This window comes from Gambusia affinis, linkage group LG01 (assembly GCF_019740435.1).
Source record: "Gambusia affinis linkage group LG01, SWU_Gaff_1.0, whole genome shotgun sequence".
Classification (NCBI taxonomy): Eukaryota; Metazoa; Chordata; class Actinopteri; order Cyprinodontiformes; family Poeciliidae; genus Gambusia; species Gambusia affinis.
In genome coordinates, this window is record NC_057868.1 from 4225710 (window position 1) to 4239200 (window position 13491).

Here is a 13491-nt window from a genome sequence, read left to right on the forward strand (position 1 = left end):
GGATGGTTACAAAGAGAGGGAAGGGCCACAAGCCAGCTAACCTGCAGGAATAATTAGCTGGCCAAAGGAGGAGATACAGGCCACAGATGTTAAGACCCGTAAACTACTAACAATGCATGGAGGGTTCCACCCCAAATCCAGCACACTGAGACTGCAAAGAAGGAGGCAGAGGTTTAGTGAGTGTGAGAACCACTATCCAAGACGAGACATCCAAGATCCATAGATACATCAGGGACAAAGCCTCATGTCTCAAACAATGGGGAACAGAAGCTGAGGTGCCGGAGGAACCATCATGGGAGGACAAGCCCCTGCATGGGATGTACCACCGGCAAATAACCGAAGTGGCTGACATCAGAAAGTCCTACCAATGGCTGGAAAAAGCTGGACTGAAGGACAGCACAGAGGCCCTCATCATGGCCGCCCAGGAACAGGCCCTAAACACCAGAGCAATTGAGGCCCAGATCTACCACACCAGACAAGACCCAAGGTGTAGGTTGTGCAAGGAGGCACAACACATAACAGCAGGGTGCAAGATACTGGCAGGGAAAGAATACATGGAACGACACAACCAAGTGGCAGGCATAGTGTACAGAAACATCTGTACAGAATATGGACTGGAACCCCCAAGATCAAAGTGGGAAACACCCCCGAAGGTAGTGGAGAATGACCGAGCTAAGATCCTGTGGGACTTCCAGATCCAGACAGACATGGATAAACAACAGAGGAAAGCCGTTGTGGTGGATGTGGCAATACCAAGTGACTGCAACATCAGGAAAAAGGAGCATGAAAAACTACAGAAATACCACAGTGAAGACCACAGTGGTGCCTGTGGTCATCGGGACCCTCGGGGCAGTCACCCCCAAACTGGAACAGTGGCTACAACAGATCCCAGGAACAACATCAGACATCTCAGTCCAGAAATGTGCAGTCCTAGGCACAGCCAAGATACTGCGCAGAACCCTCAAGCTCCCAGGCCTCTGGTAGAGGACCCCAGCTAAGAGGAAGAAGAATCACCACCCGCGGTGGGTGAGAAGGGAATTTTTTTATATATATATATATATATATATATATATATATAGAGAGAGAGAGAGACATAAAAAAAGAGACAGACAGAGAGACACACAGATACAGAAAGGGAGAGAAAAAAGACAGAGGCAAAGAGAGAGAGAGCAAGATATACAGATCTAGAGATAAACAGAAAAATAAAAAATAGATATATACAGAGACAGAGATAGATACATACAGACAGAAAAGAGAGAGAGAGAAAAACAGACAGAGAGAGAGAGAGAGATATAGAGAAAAACATATATATATATATATATATATATATATATATATATATATAGAGAGAGAGAGAGAGACAGAGAAAGGATAAAAGAGAAAATCCTATCCTGTCCCACAGCTATCCTATTTTTAATTTTAATTTTAATTCTAATATTAAAGATACGTGAGTTTTCACCACCTGATTTAACTCGAGTTACCTTGAACTCCAATACCATCATCACACACATCATAAGCAGATTTGCTCTGGAATAAGCAAGGTATTGATCTAAATGAATTTTTCCCCCTTCCCCCTTTATTAATTAATTTATTTTTCTGGGATTAATATTTAATGATTTTAGACTTTATTATTTCAGGACTTATAATTGGGTTATTTATTTAATTTGAGCTTTTTACTAATAATCTCACTATTACAAATAGGATTGGTTAGTTAGTTTTAAAGTTCTTAATTTTTATTTTAGGATTTTTAAGATAGCTGTGGGACAGGATAGGATTTTCTCTTTTTTCCTTTCTCTGTGTCTCTCTCTCTCTCTCACAGAGAGAGTGGGATGCACACGCAGGGAGGCTGGGAGGCGGAGACGAACTGCGGAGGGGCTAATGATGCTTTCAATGACAAACGGACCAATAAACCTGGGAGAGAGCTTCTTTGACATGGACTTAAGGGGAATGTTGCGAGAGGACAACCAAACCTGTTGTCCAGGAGCATAGCTGGGAGCGGGTGTGCGTCTGCGATCAGCCAGACACTTCTTCTGTTTGGCAGTGTTGTTTAGATTGTTGGTAGTGGTTTTCCAGATGTTTTGACAGCGGCGGATGTGGTGTTGGATAGAAGTGACTGCGATGTTCTTCTCTTCCGAAGATAATAACGGAGGTTGATAGCCTAGAGATACTTCAAAAGGGGATAGACCTGTAGCTGCAGAGACATGAGAGTTGTGAGCATATTCCACCCAGGGGAGAAACTAACTCCAGTCAGCGGAGTTGGTGGAAGTAAAACAACGAAGAGTAGATTCCAGCTCCTGGTTCATGCATTCTGTTTGTCCGTTAGTCTGAGGGTGAAAGCCAGAAGTTAATAAAACTTTCGCACCAAGTGCAGAGCAGAAGTTCTTCCAGATCTCAGAAATGAACTGGGGTCCCCGATCTGTTAAGATCTCCTGTGGAATACCGTGAAGACAAAAAACATGTTTTGTTAACAGTTGCGCAGTCTGGAATGCTGTGGGGAGTTTCTTGAGCGGGATAAGATGGCAGGCCTTTGAGAAACGATCAATAATTGTGAAAATGGTAGTAAAACCCTTTGACATGGGCAAGCCGGTAACAAAGTCTATGGAGACATGGGACCAGGGTCATTTGGGAACTGGTAACGGTTGCAGAAGGCCTGAAGGGGGCTGATGGGATGGTTTATTTCTGGAGCATATGGTACAGGCTAGAACAAAATCCTTAACGTCCTTATGAATGGATGGCCACCAGAATCTGAGATTTATTAGGGCAATGGTGCGGCTGATACCTGGATGTCCAGAAAACCTGGATGAATGAATCTAATGTATGAAGCGGGCTCGAATGGTAGATGGAACAAAGATCTTGTGTGGCGGACAGGAGTCAGGGGCTGGTTCAGATTGCTGCGCCTGCTAGATGAGATCCTCTATCTCCCAGGTTACCGCTGCAACAGTGCAACTGGGAGGCAAGATGGTTGCGGGTCCTTGTTCCGAATCATCAGGTGAATGTTGGCGAGACAGAGCATCCGGCTTTATATTACGGGAGCCTAGGCGGAAAGAGATAGACAGGTTAAATCTGGAAAAGAAAAGAGACCAGCGCAATTGGCAGGGATTTAGTCTTTTAGCTGACTGTAAATACGACAAGTTCTTGTCGTAACCAGCACGGGGTGTTCCGCGCCCTCCAACCAGTGCCGCCACTCCTCTAAAGCTAATTTGATGGCCAGAAGCTCTCGGTCGCCCACCCCATAGTTACGTTCTGAGGGAGACAGTCTGCGAGAAAAAAATGCACAGGGATGAATTTTATTATTGATCTCGGAAACCTGGGAGAGAACGGCTCCCACGCCGGTGTCTGATGCGTCCACCTCGACTATGAACTGTTTCTTCGGGTCAGGTTGAATTAGCACGGGTGCATTGGCGAACAGGGTCTTTTATTTCTTAAAGGCTGCCTCTGCCTCCGGGGACCAAGTGAAAATGGTCTTAGTAGAAGTGAGGGCTGTTAGAGATAAGGCAGTCTGACTATAGTTACGGATAAAGCGGCGGTAAAAGTTGGCAAATCTGAGGAATATTTGCAGCTGCTTTCATGTCTCAGGGGTCGGCCAATCCAACACCACCTTGATCTTCTCCACCGTCGGTTTTACCTGTCCGCCCTCGAGCACGAAACCAAGGAAAGTGACTGATGGTTTGTGTAACTCGCATTTCTCTGCTTTAACGAACAACTTATTTTCCAGAAGACGTTGTAAGACAAGGCAGATGTGATGTTTATGCTCGTCTATGGACTTGGAGTAGATCAAAATGTCGTCTAAATAGATGAAAACAAAAATATTCATAAAATCCCTCAGCACGTCATTCACTAGAACATGGAAAAATGCAGGAGTATTAGACAGTCCAAAAGGCATAACTAGGTATTCGAAATGGCCGATTGGTGTTTTGAAAACCATTTTCCATTCATCGCCCTGGCGGATTCTAAGTAAATGGTAGGCGTTACTGAGATCCAACTTAGTGAAAATAACAGCGTTGTGTACCGGTTTGAAAGCAGAGGATAACAGGGCAGAGGATACTTGTTTTTTACAGTTATTTGATTTAGACCTCTGTAATCGATGCACGGTTGGAGCGAACCATCTTTCTTGCCCACAAAAAAGAAACCCGCACCCAAAGGAGAGGAAGAGGGGCGGATGATGCCTGTGGCTAAAGAGTCTTTAATATAATTCTCCATCGTTTCTCTTTCGGGTCGCGAGATGTTATATAAACAGCTAGAAGGTAATGGCGCTCCGGGAAGAAGGTCGATTGCGCAATTGTAGGGGCGGTGAGGTGGCAGAGAGAGAGCCTTAGACTTACTGAAAACAGGGACCAAGTCGTGGTACTCAGGCGGAATGGTGGACAGATGTGGTGGGTCTACTTCCTGGTGTTTTACCGGGGAGGAGCCTGGCGGAACTGCAGATCGGAGGCAAGTAGAATGACACAAAGGGGACCAGGATTCTATATGTCTATCTGTCCAATTTATCTGTGGGTTGTGTTGCTGCAACCATTTGAAACCCAGAATTATTGCGGAGCTGGCGGTGGGAAAAACAAAAGGTGAGATGACTTCACTATGATTTCCAGAAATGACTAGATGCAACGGTTTGGTTTGATGGGTGATTTGAGGAAGCGATCCTCCGTCTAAGGCTGTGACACGGAGGGGAACTGCTAGCGGAACCGTTTCGATGGACATCTGTTCAACCAATGAGGAATCGATAAGATTCTGTTCGCAACCTGAATCAATTAGAGCGGTCAACGGAACTGATTCGGTCTTGATTCGGTCTTGATTGGTCAACATAGCTGACAATAATAAGCGAGGAGATTCTTTTTTTTCCAGATGGTCCGCCAGTTCTCTCGCCGTTACTGGCGGACCTGAGAGTTTAACCGGATCGGACACTGTGCAATAAAGTGACCAGGAGCACCGCAATACAGACAGAGATGAGCCGACATGCGTTTTTGACGCTCGGCTGGTGTAAGATGAGTGTGACCTATCTGCATCGGCTCCGGACCTGGTGGACTTGGTGGGTTGGGTGGACGGGAGGCTGACGGAGATATATTGGGTGTGGATAATGTTCTCAAAGGTGGTTCTCTGTGGCTTCTCTCTCTGGTACGAGAACAGATTCTATTATCCAGCCAAATTAGAATAAATGATTATCTAAACTCCAAAATCGCATTAAACAACAAAACATTGTTTCAACTAAAATGTAAATACAAAACAATTAAATGTTTTGTCAGGATCTTGAGTGAAAACTTGCTTAAATTCTTTCAGGAACTCATCGAACGTACACCCAAAATCAGTGGGAGACGGAAATCGGGCCTCTGCCCAATTGAGGGCTCGACCAGACAGCAGGGACAAAACATAAGCAATCTTGGAGCTATCATGAGGAAAACTCTGGGGTGAGTGGTTAAAGATTAAAGAGCACTGTAAAATGAAGCCTTTGCACCTGTAAACGTCCCCGGAAAATCTTTCTGGAGTTGGGGGTCTGATCTCGGAAAAGGTGGAATGGATAGGCGGAACTGGGTCTGGAACTGGAGGTGAAGTCTGCGGGGTAGATTTCTGTAAAAAGTTCATACGTTCGGTTAAGCATTGGTTGGTCTCTGCTTGACGGGACCTTAACTCTTGGAGGGCGGATTCATGTGCCTGAAGTAATGAGTGTTGTTCTGTCAGTGTCCATCTGATGGCGTCTGCGGGGCTTGCCCGCTGGCTGGAGTGTTCTGTCATGTTTGGGTTTAGGTTTCTAGCCCACATGCAGAACACCACAGGAGACAGATAATCAGTTTAAGAATATTTATTGTAAAATAAACCAGTAAAGAGATTGACGAGGTGTGGGGTCCGAACCAGAGGAGGGAGGTGCTGCTGACGGCGGCTTACTGCGGAACAGTGAGAGGAAAAGGTGAGTTCAATGGCTGCTGGGAAATGGGAGGTGCGAGAAGGGAAATCAGTGCTTACTTCTTGCCGGGGATGGTCTTGATTGAGAGGGTGGATACTGCAGGTTCCGGATGGGCTGCAGAGCGGAAACGAGGTCCAGAGGCTGGGAGAACGGCGATGGAGGGCGGACAGGTAAGTTTGGGATTAGGCGATGACGGAGGGAAAAGTCTGACTGCCAGCCGGAGGGAGTGAAGTGGAGAATCCTGAGATCTGATAGATGAGGTGGAGATGGAAACTCGGGCAACCTGTGGGTACCACCCACGGCGTCACGAGAAGGGCTAAATCCAAAGCCACAGCGAGAATCTCACAGGGAGGATCCAGGGAATGACTCGATATGAAACACCTGAAGAGCACAGAGAGAACAAAAATGACGAATTACTCGAGAGGAAGCTCAGGAGGCAATAAACTCGGAGACTGACTCCGAGGGGCTCAGAGTACCGTAATGGCGAAACACTCCAGCGTCAAAGTGCTGGCACTCAGCGTCTTTTCACCTCCAGATGATGAGAAGATCCTTGTCAGGTGTGCTGCCTACGGGCACGCCTCCCCCGGAAACAGCAGCCTCGGGCGCTATATGGTGGACAGCCAGTGAACCCCAGAACCCAACAGTTTTGTGTACCTTTCAAATCCAGTTTCAGCATTCAGTCTGCAATGGTGTGGTGCCATTAGTTGTTTTGTACATCTGACAACAAACTCCTGTATTTGTTGTTTTTTTCCTTTCTTCAAAAACAAAATATTCAGACATAGCTAAAATAAAAAGTTATGTTGCCATGGCAAAGGCACCAAACTCCAAGTTGCCAACCGAAGTGGGTATTCCAGAGATGTCCTTAGCATCTGACTGATTTGGTGAATTTTATCAACAGGACTTGAACAGCGCTGTCCTGCACAACTTTGTGCTGGTGTGTTGATAAAACTCCAATGAAACACATTGAAGTTTGTAGCTTTAACAGCTAGGTGTAGTCCCCCGTTTCCCAAAACTGAGAAGATTCACAACTTTTTCAGTACAGCAGTGGTATTGATAAGATAATTGAATTTGATTATGACTTGTGTTAGATAGTAAACAGCATGTTGTATTTTGATATAATATTTTGTTAGCATTGTACCATAGACTAAAAAAAGTTTGCTGAATCAAATCCTTTGATCGTTTTGTGTCTTGTCTTTCTTCTTTCTTCTCTTCAGGGTCACAAACATGTCTTTCCAAAACAAAGCAGTTGCCAGTCATTATATCTGTATCCATTCACCAAAGGGCCTCTCAAAATCTCCACAAGGACTGACTACCCAGGACAAAAAAAAGCTTCTTCAGTCACTCCAGTAACTCTTGGGAGAATTCTGAGAAGCTCAATACACCAACAGCATCAATCTTTCACCACAGACTGATTCACCAAGTCATAACAGAGAGAGAAAGAAAGTCCCTATGAGGAACAGTTTTTAGTGGAGCATTGACTTTCTGACCTTTTATTGCTGTTGTGTCCTCCACCACCTGTTTTCTAAGGGAAGGATCCTTGAAGATTTTTTATTCGTACCTTTTGTGACTGGATTGAAACTTATGAGGAGCTTCTTTTATGAGTCAGCCATTTTAGCGTCCTTACATTCCCCTCCATGAAGCCGTAATAACCCAGTCACATTTCATTAACAACACTTTGCTGCTAAAGAGTAATGACTTTACTGAGGTTGAGCCAAACACTATACTCTGCCAGATTAGAGCCTTTAACACCTTTCTCACGTTTGACTCGGTGGAACTTTACAAGGATGAGGAGAACACCGCAGAACCATCGCTGGGAAGCAGTGAGGAAAGTCACATGGACAACAGGAAGACGTCATTGTGTATGGCTCCTTGCTGAAAGTCGCTACTATGTGGACATTTTGGTTGTCTTAGTTTGTGTCTTTTTTTATGTAGCGCAAACATAGCCTAGCGGAGTAGTTTTTGTCAATGAACTTGAGCCATATTGCCCATACCACTGGGAGTATTTAGCAGATGTGTACCCCCGGCTCATTTTATGTGTTTTGGGAGATGATGCATGTCTGCATCTGTCCATGTGTGTGATTCTCTGAGGGCGTGAACGCTTATGTGTGTGCATGTGCGTGAGTACAACAAGAAACACACTGTGAAATAAGTCCTATCCAATGCAGTTTATACTCTTCAATATTTTTGGGACAAGCCCAGACTAGAGCTCACCATCTGGCGAAGAGAATTTTATAAATGTTGGATCCAGTTTATATCCACGGTTTCACCTTTTGCTTTTTTTCTTTTCAGTTTCCCTCTTCCTTTAGTATTTACAGATATTTTTACTGAAGTAACAAATGGTTAAACCTGGATGAAGATCACAAATGGTCAAATCAGTTAAATCCTCTAATCAGTCTCTTGTTTATGTGATTAACATTATTTCTGAAATCTATCAAAATTGAATATATTTTGATATATACGTCCAGCTCTTTGTAGGACGTGGTATTTGCAGATATTGATGATAGTGTGACTTATTTTAAAAATGTATGTAGATCAATATATATCAGACAACTATATTTTATGTTCCCATTAAAGGGCAGCAGTACTGTTTGATTTGGGTGGACACAAAAACATAAGGACTTCTAACAATACTCAGCCTAAAATTAGTCAACATTCTCCTACATTATGAAGATTATTTTATTTTCAGTTTTCATTTCTGGCAAGAAGACAGGAACCGTCTGCTTTAAGATGCTGAGTTGTTTTAGTTCATGTATCCATTCCATTTGTTTAATTCTTTCTACTCAAAAACAAAAAAACCCTCCTGCATGTCTCCATTGAAGGATATAAATAATGTCTGCTTGTTAAGGTGTTTAGGATGAACTTGGCATATTTGTGAGAATCAATTTATACCACTCAAAGCCTGTGGGATGCTTGAACAGTTTTGTAGACTGTTCAAGCATCCGTTTAGGCTTTATAACTCGATTTAAGGCATTATGTAAGAAGTAGCAAGTGTGTTTCTGAGAGATCGGTTTTGTGTGATTTTGTTTTTTCCAGGTCAGTTATGGTCTGTATTGTGAGAAAATATCCATTTCTACCTAATTCAATGGCTTTGATTTCATGCAGCCTTCGGTTTTGCACTCTGTGTAAATAAATTGTCGCTTTGATTTGACTCCCTGCCACTTTTGGTGCTGCTGCTGATGGATTCGTTAAACCTTTTGAACTGGAACATAGTTAGAAGTACAAATGAAACACTTTTTTCCTAAACTGGACATGGAGCAGTATTAGATTTTGACCATATGGTGATCTTGATTAATTTCCACTTGTTTCACTGAATTATGCTATTTATACTATTATGGAATACATTTCAATAGTTTAAGAAAATACTGATTTGGGTTCCGAACTGTCTACCATCACATTTGACATTGTAGCACCACCAATCTGATCTTCACATAATCCTGATGGATTATTGAACTTGTTGAAAAAGTGTTAAAGACACATGTGCCACTGTTGACAATTGACAGCAATATCCAACAGTTAAGGTAGTGTCCCAACTTCTCTTTCTACACTATGCAGACCTTCTATCTGCGTTAATGAAGATTTACTTACCTTAGTGAGCTGAGGGCTTGGGAAATTTCCAACTGATGTTCTCTGGCCTATCTGATCATGCCAACTAATAATCATTGAAGCACTTGGGAAAAATTAACATTTTTCTCCAGAATATCTGCATTCACTATATTATTTATATAAGTTATAATACTGATGTTGTGAAATATTTGGTGTCCAAGAAGGTGGATTTGACTAAACTCACATTCTTTATTTAGATGTGTTATGGGTTCTGGAGTGTTATTTACTTGAAGCCACGTCTTTTCTCTGAATTACAAGGAAGATTCACAACAATGTTTTAGGTATACCTTTGTGAGCTTGCAACTAAGCTATATTCATAAATGATCTCTAAAAAGCAAACATTTCTGCAGAAAACAAAAATGTTGTTTTAAAATTGGTAGAAAAAAGCACAGGGCTGCCACACAGCTGACTGACAACTTGGAGCAACAAGTAAAGATGAAAACTTCATGTTATACTACATGTGACTAGAGAAAACTTTGCGTTGTCTGTATTATTGTAGTAAAAAAAGTTTAGGTCACAACAGTGATCTGGCAAAGCCTTGTGGTTTTGAAAGACGGTTTTTATTTGCCTTTTATAGAATAGAATAGAATAGAATAGAATAGAATAGAATAGAATAGAATAGAATAGAAGTACTTTATTCATCCCAGCAAGGAAATTACTTTGCAGTTGCAGCATAAAGACAAGACACAGTAACAACTATTTGTAGATGAAATAAAATAAATATAAAATGCTACAAATTGTAAAATTATAAGGGGCTGTAAAATATAAAATGCAACTTAAGAGCAGTCCTTACAGAGATTCAAAAAATGCAGATATGTATATGTAATATATGTACAGCAAATGTGCCACAGTGCAGTTGTGCAAAATTGGGCTGATTAGTGCAGAACAGTGATTGGGGCCTGGCATGCAAAGCAATGGCAGGAACCTATTACTCTACACCCAATAAGGTGTCTGTTTATTATTATTATTGGGGCTTGCCCCATAGCAATGCATAAGGAGCGCAGTGACTGACTTGCTTTGCAAGTCAGTCACTGCCTCCATGCAATGCATGGCAGGCACCTATTGTTCTACACCCAATAGAACGCCCACAAATATCGCCCAATTGGTATCAAACTTGGTCATGACATTGATACGCATTCCTGCTCTGGTAAAATGTGTTCGATATTTCTCTAGCGCTTATGGTTTTCTGTCAAGGTGCTTCAGAGCGAAATCATGCGCCAGGGTAACTGACGCTCTCCCAGGTTCACTTCCATGTATTTCTGAAAATTTTCTGAGCCCTGCACACACTATTTTTTGTCTCATCACTGCAATTACTGTGAATGAGGTAAAAATATGAATTGCGGTACTATCGGAGACGACAAATAGCCCTCTCATACGTTTCAAATGGTTTTCGAATATGTATTACGGTTCCTGAACGGCAAAGGTTTGTTCTGTAACAAGAGCAAATTGTAATAAAAGAGAACGAGCGACTGTTAACAGGTGAGCTCTGTGAAACTAGTTGGCTGCAGGCTGATCAGTCTGGCTAATTCACAGGGGGAAGAAGGTTGGGACACCTGGATGGAGGTCGTCAGAAACCAGGCGAATCGTTTCTCGATGCCAGCTTAAACAGAGTTTACTTCAGTCCTGGACAGGATAAATCTCATCAGATTTAGGAAACTCAATTAACCTGTTAGATGGAGAGCTGGTACCACATCTCCCCTCTCAGAAGAGGAAGTAGAGAGTGAGTGAGTAGAGAGAGAAGAAGGGGGGGGGATGTGGCGCAATAACAGTTCGGAGTGCTTTTTCCATATTAATTTGGCTGGGTGTCTCAAAGATAGAATTTTATTTCCCCCTTTCTGTCTCACACACACATGACAGTTAGCAGCTGATCCATTACCATAGCAACGGGACACATGAGGGCAGAGCAGCTGATTTATGGCGGAACACTCTGGAATGATCTGGCCTTTAGAACTACTTGTGTTTTGGGCATTTTATAACTGATTTTAACAAATCATTGTTACACACAAGATTAGTGTGTCAATTTTAAATAAACTTAATGGAAATTTCACAATAAAAGCCCCAATATTTATGTCATGTTAGTCCATGACATTCTTGTGATGCTCCAAAAATATTGATTACATTGCAGCTTTCATTAGCATTGATGCTAATTTTTAGCATCAGAACGCTGGGTCCAAACCGATGGGCACACTTTGGCAGGCCCCAGTTAAATTTCTTCAGGAATTTTCTAGTTATATGGTTCTTCTTCCGTCACCCGGAATGCGGCTCATACCGCTCCATGCACCCCTACAAAGGGTTGATCCCGGGAGGGGTCCTATTATTTTTAGTGGGATTCTGAGTTAACATGGCGACAAAAAAAGTAAAAAACGACCCTCAGAACACTAAAGAGCTCACCAGCTGCTCCATTGTTGTGTATGTGGCCAGGCAGTCACTAAATCCTAAAAGTACACTTTTTTGAGATCGTCCTTTGTCGTCATACATTCACTTAGAAATGTAATTTAAATTTCATTTTGTAGACACATCCCTCATGTCTTCTAAAGTGAAGACGGCACATCGATATCATTTAGGGTTTGTCCATAAATTGTCTCTAAGTGACCCAAAGTTTTTTGATTTTTGCAAGGAGCAGAGTGGAGATTGACACGCCTCAGAGTGAGGATCTGAGTGAAATTTTCAACCCAAATCATTTTTTAAATCGCCGTCACACCCACAAATATTGCCCTATTGGTATGAAACTCGGTCATGACATTGATACGCATGTCTGCTCCGGTAAAATGTTTTCATAATTTCTCTAGGATGTATGGTTTTCTGTCAATGTGCTTCAGAGTACAGTGATGCAACAGGATTTTCTGCCTCTAACAGAGACTTCTCTGCCTGCATGACTTCTCTCCCAGCTGGCAGATGAGTCATGACAGTTAATTACCATAGCAACGGCTCTAGGCTGCTTGAGACTACAAATATGCATCACTGTAGTTCTAAGGTGGAGAATCAGTGGAAACAGAGGAGGAGCTGCAATTTAGAACTACTTGTGTGTTAGTGCACTGCTGCAGGTGGTGCAATAATATTATTCTGCATTATCTTTTTTTCTCAGGTTAGGGAACTGCCTTGCAGAACAAGGTAGTTCATTAGCATTAGCCTTTTAGCTTAAATAAGCTATTACCTATATTTCTGACTTATTAGCCATGTTTAGTATGCTGAATGGAGTAAGTAAAGTACAGACAACACGCTAAAATTCTAAATGCAATTTAGCTAAATGCTAAAATTAGTGTTAGCCAATGCTAAATGTAGCTAATCTTAGCATTAACAAAAATTAGCTAAATGCTAAATTAGCTAATTAGCACTAAGCTAAAATGCTAATTAGCTCAATTAGCATTTTGACTAATATTAGCCAAAATGCAAAACGTCTTGGCTAATACTAACATTTAGCCAAAATGTTAGCATTTTTGCTAATTTTAGCTCATACGCTCAATTTAACACGCTGAATGGCTCAAGTCTGTGTCAGCTGACGTTCTCGCGATTCTCCTCATGCCGTCGATCGTGCTGCAGCTTTCTATGGCGTCAACGCTAACTTTCAGCGCTGGAGCGCCGGGTACAGACCAACGGGTGCACTTTGGCAGGCCCCATTTAAATTTCTTCAGAAATTTTCTAGTTTAGCTTTTATTGTACAATGAGATTTCATGTGGCAGGAAGGATTTCTTGTATCTGTCCCTACGACAGCAGAGCCGGAGCAGTCTATGTGAGAAGGTGCTCCGCTGTCTGTCCACTATGTGGTGGAGAGGGTTCTGTTTATTGTCCATGATAGACAGAACCTTCTTCAGTGTCCTCCTCTCCACCACAGTTTCCAGGGACTCCAGCCTTAGTCCCAGTACAGAGCCAGCTTTCCTGATGATTCTGTCCAGTCTAATAGAATCGCTGGCTCTGATGCTGCTTCCCCAACACACAGCAGCAAAGAAGATGGCACCGGCAACAACACTGTGGTAGAAGGTCTCCAACATCTTGCT

General features: G+C 42.5%; 1 protein-coding gene and 2 long non-coding RNA genes across 3 annotated transcripts in view; 2 read left to right on the forward strand and 1 right to left on the reverse strand.

Annotated features, from left to right (window-relative positions):
- tafa5l (TAFA chemokine like family member 5, like) overlaps nt 1–9036 on the forward strand; it is a 124956-nt gene extending 115920 nt beyond the window's left edge. The window contains exon 5 of the mRNA XM_044110895.1: nt 7108–9036. The gene's annotated coding sequence lies outside the window, so the exon portion shown is untranslated. The remainder of the gene's footprint in view (nt 1–7107) is intronic.
- Nucleotides 5314–7075, reverse strand: LOC122827842. Its single transcript, XR_006370131.1, has 3 exons — nt 6423–7075; nt 5953–6274; nt 5314–5873 (listed from the first exon to the last, which is right to left on the reverse strand). It is a non-coding gene; the product is annotated as an uncharacterized LOC122827842 (long non-coding RNA).
- Nucleotides 9037–10255: 1219 nt separating the features above from the next.
- LOC122827848 lies at nt 10256–13189 on the forward strand. Its single transcript, XR_006370132.1, has 3 exons — nt 10256–10384; nt 12392–12395; nt 13140–13189. It is a non-coding gene; the product is annotated as an uncharacterized LOC122827848 (long non-coding RNA).
- The last annotated feature ends 302 nt before the right edge of the window (nt 13190–13491 follow it).